The following is a 7,871-nucleotide window of genomic DNA, read 5'->3' as shown; positions in this document are numbered from 1 at the left end:
TTTTTTTGGTTTTTCGAGACAGTGTTTCTCTGTATAGCCCTGGCTGTCCTGGAACTCACTCTGTAGACCAGACTGGCCTCGAACTCAGAAATCCACCTGCCTCTGCCTCCCGAGTGCTGGGATTAAAGGCGTGCGCCACCATGCCCGGCTGTTCTGGTTTTTTGTTTTGTTTTTCTGAGTTATTTTCTCATTCCTCAGTCAATGTATTAGAACGAAGTTTCCACTTGACAAGCAGCTCTGAGTGAGCCTCTCTCTTGTAATCCTAGCACTTGGGAAACTGAGGTAGGACTGAGAATTCAAAACCTACTTGAGGTGGTGGCGCACGCCTTTAATCCCAGAACTTGGGAGGCAGAGGCAGTCGGATTTCTGAGTTCGAGGCCAGCCTGGTCTACAGAGTGAGTTCCAGGACAGCCAGGGCTACACAGAGAAACCCTGTCTCGAAACAAACAAACAAACAACAACAACAACAACAAAAACCTACTTGAGCTATATTCGGGGTGGGGTTGGTGCGCTACTAACTAGGATTGACCCTCAAAGTTCAAGTTGTTTGTTTCTCCCTTTCCTCCTATTTCCCAGCACGCTCCAGCCCGAAGGTAGGAAGAGTATACTGGCCTACAAGTGAGGCACACAGAGAACTCTAGTATGTGCGGTAGTGGGACGAGCCTGGGAAGAGCCAATGGTCTCACGGTGCGGGCTGTGCCAGATGAAGTAGCGCTATAAGCCCAGACTTTTCTGCAGTTTGCATCTGCATGGAAGTTGGACGAAGGCAAGGAGTTGGGGCTAGCAGGTTGGGGGCTGAGCCTGGGGCCAGAAGACTCCCAAGAAGCAAGTTAGGTATCTTCCATCACATGCTTCAAAGTTGTGGCACAACCAGGCTAAAATGACCTAAAGGATTGTGGCTTTAACCGAGGCACATCAAACTGCTGTGAATTGCTAGGATCAGAGGCTACCCATATGGCTCACAGCAAGATGGGAAAGTGAGAAACCCCAGGGTCCCTGCAGGGATCCTTGCTCCAGCTCCCAACAAAGACAGCCCCTGAGCAGGACTGAGAGATCTTGGGGTGGGAACGTCTGTGTGACCAGGTCACCCGCTGCAAGTACCCTAGGCTGATGCCTCTGGTGCTCTGGGTTGCAGAGGTGTGTCCCCCTGAGAAGCCTCCGCAGCTGCAAGCCTCACTTTCTGAGTTGCGGGCAGGGGGGGGGGGTGGGGGGGAGTAGAAGTTGGGGGGGGATGGTTCCCCTTCAGATTTTGTCCTTGGTGTCCTCTGGTTGTATCTTCTCTCCTGTGCCTTTCTCCTGTTCTTACTCCACCATCGGAGTCCACTTCCTGCTTCTTCCAGGGCCCCTGCTTCCCCACCCCCACACTGTGGCTCGGGAGGAGGCACAGACCCGGCAAGAGGACCCGCCGCCCAGCCTGCTTCCGCAGCTCAGTCGCCTTTTAGAAATACCTTGCTTCTGCAAGATTCAGCTAAAATAAGGATAAAAGGACAAGCTACACAGGAAGAAATACATGCAAACCAACCGCACTTGTATCTAAAATACACCAAACGCCTTCAATAATGCAAAGGGAAATACTAAAACATGAGCAAAAGCCGAGCCAAAAGGACGCAGAACAGGGATGCTCTGCGCCTTCTGAATTGTGATGTAAGAGTGACGGTTTGCATTCTTTAGTCCCAGGTGGTCAAACAGACCTGCGGATTTGTTGCGAGCTCTCTCGCTTTGCACACAGTCACTCTTTTGAAAGCTTTGGAGTGAGTAGGAACAGACAGGAGGACTGTCTCCTCCAGTGATCTGGGGTGTCAAAGCTCTTCATTTATTTTTACAGATGATTTGATTGTTACTCCTTCTGTTCATAGTTAGAATATGGGATTTGAGGGTCAGTGAGAGAGCTCAGCAAGCAAAGGTGTTTGCCACCAAGCCCAATAACCTGAGTTCAATGCCCAGGTCCCACAGGGTAGTAGAAAACTGACTCCTGCAAGTTGCCCTCTAATTTCCATATTCAACACACACACACACACACACACACACACACACACACACACACACACACATCCCTGCCTCCCCCCCAGCTCCCCTCATACTCAAGCATGAAAGCCCTTTTAACAAAGAATGTTTCAAATCACCTGGACAGATCAGAAAGATCAGAAACTGTTTATCAACTGCAGTTCTTTTTACTTGAATTTTTTTTTTTAAAGATTTATTTATTTATTATATGTAAGTACACTGTAGCTGACTTCAGACACTCCAGAAGAGGGCGTCAGATCTTGTTAGGGATGGTTGTGAGCCACCATGTGGTTGCTGGGATTTGAACTCAGGACCTTCGGAAAAGCAGTCGGGTGCTCTTACCCACTGAGCCATCTCACCAGCCCCTTTACTTGAATTTTTAAAAGAGAAAAATCTTGTTTTATTGTTGTGCAAATTATGCTTTTTGTTTGTTTGTTTGTTTGTTTTTTCTCGAGACAGGGTTTCTCTGTATAGTCCTGGCTGTCCTNGAACTCACTCTGTAGACCAGGCTGGCCTCGAACTCAGAAATCCGCCTGTCTCTGCCTCCCGAGTGCTGGGATTAAAAGCGTGCGCCACTACGCCCGGTGCAAATTATGCTTTAAAACCACAAATAGTTCAGGCATGGTGATGGTGAGACACAACTAGTCTTTTATTTATTTGAATTATGAGACAAGGCTTCTCTATGTAGCCCTGGCTGTCCCAAAGCACACTCTGTAGCCCAGGCTGGCCTCAAATTCAGAGATCCACCTGCCTCTGCCTCCTGAGTGCTGGGATTACAGGCGTGTAATACCATCAAACAGTGAGTCTTAAAAATAAAATAATTTTCAAGGCAGTGGTAGCACACGCCTTTTATCCCAGCACCCAGCAAGTGTGTGTGTCTGAGTTCAAGGCCAGCCTGGTTTATACAGTGAGTTCCAAGACGGCCAGAGAAATTCTGTCTTGAAAAAACCAAAACCAACCAATCAACCAACCAAACCCCAAAACACCCACAAAACAAACAAACAACAATCAACCAAACAAACAAAAAAAACTTAAAATATTGGTGTAACCAAGATGAATATATTAAGGATTATATTCTTGTGACCATGTTTTGCCGTCTAAGGCCATTTCCTTCGTGTCTGTGAGAATGTCTGTGCTTCCCAGGATGAAGACACTGGCAGGTAACTCTGCCCCAGATGGTAGAAGCAGGCGCACTCCGTGTCTAGCGATGCTCAGAGGATGGCTCCGGCTCTCACTACGTTAACAGCATCGGCAGTGCTGCTCACCTCCCCCAGCTTTTGTGAGGTGCCTGTCACAAATACAGTTGTCCCCGCCTTAGGGATAAGAACCCTCTTCTGACCTTCTGAGAAGCCTCTCAACTGTGCTCGGCCCTGAACGGTGAATTTCACTGATTGGCTGTTGTACTCTGGTGAGTCAGTTTCCTTTCTTGAAAAATAACATCGTTTTCATGGAGGAGTGTTGTACATGGTGGCACTGTGGTCCCTGGCAGCATTTGGGATCCTGAGCTGCTGACCCTGGGGGTATGAGCCATTCAATTCACACAGGGAGTAATCCAGGGGTTCTCATCCACCCCGCCACATCTCCCTCACACCCCCACCCCATCCACAGTGTCTGCTGCTGTAAGGCAACTCCAGGGCCTGAGTGGCCTAAAGAGAAACTTCCTGGTGTCTCCAGTAGCCACAGCTGGAGGACAGAGGTGAGGCCTGAGCCAGATGCTCTGACCCTTACTACATTCCAGGATGAGGACTCCAACCAGGCTGCTCAGTGTTACAGACTCAGTCCAGCTGCCCTCACAGCCTCCCACATCTGGGGGGATTTCCCGGAGGCACTGTGTGCTGTGCCCTATGTTGCTCAGCCCTCCACCGCACCCCGACCTGTGCTGAGCAAGCCCTAACCTCAGGATGGTGTGTGGGTCCTCTAGGCAGCAGTGAGAATCTTCCACAGCTTCTTGCCTGCTGGTGAAGTGACTGTGCCTCTGTTCCCAACCCCAGGCCCTTTCTGCTCAGTGCCCACCCTCCAGTCATTCACTTGCTCAGAATGCCTCTCTTTTCAGCCATACCCAACTCATCAGGGCTCCGCAAGTCCTAGATCATCCCTGAACAGAGGCCTCCCTTGGGTCTCTGCTTTAGAGGTCCTTACTCAGCTGACTTCAGTCCTGGGATGCCCTTTCTGGAGTACTTTTCATTAACGAGTCTATTTTAATCTTTAAAATTTAATGTACGTTTATTCTTAACATGTGTAACATATAGTATAAAGATTTCATACTGAATAAATGATATTCACTAAGCCAAAAAAAAAAAAAAAAAGGAGAAAAGGAGGAATTTACATCAAGATTTTAGCTAAATTGTTGAAATACAAATATGCAGATTGAGGGGCTGGTGAGATGGCTCCGTGGTTAAGAGCACCCGACTGCTCTTCCGAAGGTCCGGAGTTCAAATCCCAGCAACCACATGGTGGCTCATAACCATCCGTAACAAGATCTGACTCCCTCTTCTGGAGTGTCTGAAGACAGCTACAGTATACTTACATATAATAAATAAATAAATAAGTCTTAAAAAAAGAGACAAATATGCAGATTGTTTGTTTGTTTGGTTTGGTTTTTTGTTTTTGTTTTTTCGAGACAGGGTTTCTCTGTATAGCCCTGGCTGTCCTGGAACACACTCTGTAGACCAGGCTGGGTTCGAACTCAGAAATCCGTCTGCCTCTGCCTCCCGAGTGCTGGGATTAAAGGCGTGCGCCACCATGCCCGGCAAATATGCAGATTTTGTCACTGAAAAAAAAAAAAATCTCAATTGTGTTTCTTCATCAGAAACTTCAACTGAACCTAGAACTTTTTCACACCTTGATTAGAAAGGAAACAAAACAAAAGCCCAGAAAAAAAAAAATAACCTGTGAGCTGATTGGCTGCTGAGCCAGCAAGAGCTTTTTACAGAGACCTGTGGAGCATTGCACCAAGAGGGGTGACATCGGGCAAGAGATTAAATAGCTGTGTCTTGCTTTGTGCAGGTCACCAACTTGTTAACTCGCCATACTATAAAGGGGTAGCTGGGACGGGGACCAAACTGTGGAGATTCAAGGGTATGTGCAATGTACAATGTCATATATACACACATGTGGCAGGGCAGTCGCTGCAGCTAAAGGTTAAAAGCAGTTCTAAGAGGTGATCTCAGGGTTGTTCATACAGTCAAGGACGAGAGAAAGAGGTCAGGCTGTTGTAGGTTCATGCATGATACTTTGGGGAAAAAGCTTTTTTTCCTCTCCTCAACATTTAGCTAAAAACATTTTTAAAAACTACAGCTTGCTGCTGACCCAGCGTCTTCTCTCGTTTCCATGCGAGATGTTATTATTACAGTATGTTTACAGTATCAGGTGTACAGTACAGTACATGAAAGGATCTACACGCTAGTGCACAGGCCTCTCCAGTGAACAGGGCCTGCTCACAACTACGAACTTCTTGGCTCCTGAGAGATTGTGAATGGACAGCCACAAACCACACAGCTCAGCAGTCACCTTTGTCCTTCAGGGTTCAGGGTTTTTTTGTATTTTTTTCCTTTTTTTTTTTTAATCATTAAAAACAGCTATGAAATGTGGCATCCTGTCTTCTATGTAGGGAGAGCTTTGTCTTTTCAAATAGGGTGGGGTCCTGAGGGAAGCAGGTGAGGATGGTGAACAGAAGGGTGTGAGGGAGTGAGGGCGAGGAGGAAAGAGACCAGGAGAGGCTTTCCCAAAGGAGAAGCTGGACAGCACAGGGCAAACTGGATTCTGAGGTGGTTTTGCATAAATAAAGGGCAACAGTCAGTTTCTAAGTTCTCCACACACTCACACACACAAGGGGAGGTGTCCCACGCCTGTCATGACTGGTCAATCAAAAACAGTACATCACAAATGACTTGTGAAACCAGTGAGTTCATCAATGGTGACACGGAGATGTCCAACAGCTGTGACTCAAACAGAGTGAACTCAACGTTTCTCGTCTACCTTGGCCAGGGCAAGCAGTGCTCCGGCTGCTCACCGCATCATGTCCACACTAGTTGGTTCAAAGGGTGGATTCTGCATATGCAGGTGGCTTGCCTGGCTCTGCTGGAACTGTGTGGCAGCAAGGCTGTCCTTCAGGAAACCCAGGAGGTCACCGATGCTGCCCTTCTGCACTGCAATGGCCCCGCGCTGCCAGGCTGTCCCCCTGGCCAGATTTGCCAGCAGTACCACGGCCATCTCCCGGCACCTTAGGTTCTTTTGGTCTCTGAGGAAGTGCACCATGGTACTATACAACTTCTCCAGGCGGCTAAAAGGGGGCGTGTCCACATTGTTGTCCTGGATGCTGAGTTTGCTGAGGGTTTCCAAGACCAATCTCTGGGGAGAGAGGAGGGCATTTGGGGCCTAGGGTTGAGAAGGGGTCCTGGGCTTCAGCTGAAGGGCAAACTGCCCAGTGCAGGAGTCCGTCCAGGACAGGCAGGCAGATGCTCTCATGGTACGGGGATGGATAGGTCCAACTGCCCCGAGATGTTGGCGAGGGCGACCAGCGTGTTTTCCCAGAGCATCTCCAAGCAGTCCCACCACCACTCCACTTTGTCACAGCTCACCCCTTGGTCCTGTTCCTCCTCCTTCTCATAAGTTAGTGGTGCCTGCTTCCGCTCTGGGTGCTTATGGTGCTGCAGGATCAACTTGCCCAGGATAAGCAGCAGCCCTGGGTGTTTGGACATCTCAAAGTCATTGCCTGGCACAAACTATAGGATCCGTATGGTATTGGAGACACAGACACAGCACTTAGCAAGGGAATCCTGCCACTCCAGAAGGGTACACAGTGGGGTCTCATCCTTACTATGGAGTTTATCCTTTAAAATTGTGATGTTCCGGTGGCTCTGTGCTGGGCTAATGCCAAATGGAAACCAATTGCTTTCCTTGGTGGCCTCTGCACTCTTTGTCCCCTCGTCAGTCAATGTGCTAGACCGAGTGGACACCATGTCACCCATAGTGGCTGTGTTCCTTTTTTTCTGGAAGGCCATCAGGCAGGGGGCCCTCCTGCTCCGTTGTCCCTGGTGTGCCCTCTACTGTTGTGAGGTGTTTGTGAAGGGGCGTTGGGCAGGGCACATAAGGACGGGAAGGCAACAGCTCTATCTTGCTTTCAAAGTGGGTCTGGATGCTCAGTGGTATTTCCCACCACCAATCCACCAATGTAGCAAGCCACTGTCAAACTCCTGCGTTCGCCCAAGCTAATCTGAGCAGTCCACCACAAATGGGTCATTCCTCTGCACGATCTTTACCGGAAGCTTGTCAGACTTACTTACTGACTAGCTTCTCCTCACTATTCTCTGAAGATGGCTTGTCCTTGCCCAAAATGGCTATCTCCTCATCATTTCCAACCCTTTCTTCCTCTTCCTCCTCCAGTTTAGGATCGAGGTGTTTGAGTCTATTTTATTTCTGAGTGTGTGTATATGCAAGTGCAGAAACTGGACTTAGAGACAGTTGGATGCCTCTCTTGTGGGCTCTGGGAACTGAACTTGAGTCCTCTGCATGCACAGAGCCCTCGCTTAGCCACTGAGCCATCTCTGCAGCCATCCAGTTGTTGGGGTCTTTTGTGCACATTTGCTCCGCTCATCTGCCTCCCCAGCAGTGGGGGTGGGAGTAGAAAGCAGGGATCTTGTGGAATCCACCAACAGTATGTAGCCAAGGGAGTCCATCCATCTCAGCTTCTCCATCGGAAAATAGGGCTAGAAGTTTGGGGCACTGGGAAGATGACATTTGGACAAGCACCTGACACCCCACCAGGAACAAGACTAGCAGTTGCTCAGTATTAGATGGTGTGTAACCCCAGGCTTTTCCACCCGTGCCCCAGTTCCCAAATAACAAATCAGAAGTTTTTTTTTTTT

At 48.8% G+C, this 7,871-nt stretch overlaps 1 pseudogene; it reads right to left on the bottom strand.

Moving 5' to 3' along the window:
- Positions 1-5,855: 5,855 nt before the first annotated feature.
- LOC110330026 overlaps positions 5,856-7,871 on the bottom strand; it is an 8,690-nt pseudogene continuing 6,674 nt past the window's right edge.

This window comes from Mus pahari, chromosome 12 (assembly GCF_900095145.1).
Source record: "Mus pahari chromosome 12, PAHARI_EIJ_v1.1, whole genome shotgun sequence".
Taxonomy (NCBI): Eukaryota; Metazoa; Chordata; class Mammalia; order Rodentia; family Muridae; genus Mus; species Mus pahari.
The sequence above is the reverse complement of the archived record's forward strand: the minus strand, read 5'-3'. Positions and strand labels throughout refer to the sequence as shown.